A 728-nucleotide genomic window follows, 5' to 3' on the forward strand; every position below is an offset into this window, starting at 1 on the left:
TTTTTCTCTTCTTTGCCTTTGTAAATAAAATACTGCTATAGCGCAATCAGACAAACATGCGAGTCGGTTATAGCGGAATATTGCTGCTGCTGTGCGCAGTGCATGGGCCAATTATACATAATGTAAAACCTCGCCATTTGAGAAACTAGTTGATTATCTAGCGAAACAAAGAATGGGAGAGCCCATGTGTCAACAATGAAGGCCGGAGTGACTGAGTAGGGAGGGTGTGGCATGCACAGACAAGCAGAACGCATCGCGTGATTGGCCAGCGTAAGCCTAGTTTAGATTATCAAAGCCTACCATGCCTCTCACTTCTCCGATGCGGGGATGGAGAGGTCACAGCAATGTGATGGGTGGAGCGAATGTGTGACGTGCACAATCTGACGGAATGCACAACAGGGTGTGTTGGGGTGGGGGGAAACACAGCGAGTGAGTTAGCCGAGAGCCCTTTCTTTCTGATCGCCAACGCAGAGCTGTCAGTCAACATTGCTAGATCTAGTGCTAGAGGTCATGTTGAAACAAAATCATCATCAGGGCAGATAGCGAAAGGAAATAAACAGAACACCGAACTCATAGATTAGGCCTACTTTACTGTTTCCGTTGAATTTATTGCTGGATCCCTTATAGCGAGAATCCTGCTATAACGGACATTTTGCTCCGGTCTCCTCCTTCTCGTATTATTATAACAGGATTCCACTGTACCACTTCCCACTCTCCTCCTCCTCCTC

General features: G+C 46.8%; 1 protein-coding gene across 1 annotated transcript in view; it reads left to right on the forward strand.

Annotated features, from left to right (window-relative positions):
* LOC101855425 (deoxyuridine 5'-triphosphate nucleotidohydrolase) overlaps window positions 1-728 on the forward strand; it is an 11543-nt gene that overhangs the window by 9230 nt on the left and 1585 nt on the right. The window lies entirely within an intron of this gene.

The sequence above is a fragment of the Aplysia californica genome, unplaced genomic scaffold (assembly GCF_000002075.1).
Source record: "Aplysia californica isolate F4 #8 unplaced genomic scaffold, AplCal3.0 scaffold00243, whole genome shotgun sequence".
Classification (NCBI taxonomy): domain Eukaryota; kingdom Metazoa; phylum Mollusca; class Gastropoda; order Aplysiida; family Aplysiidae; genus Aplysia; species Aplysia californica.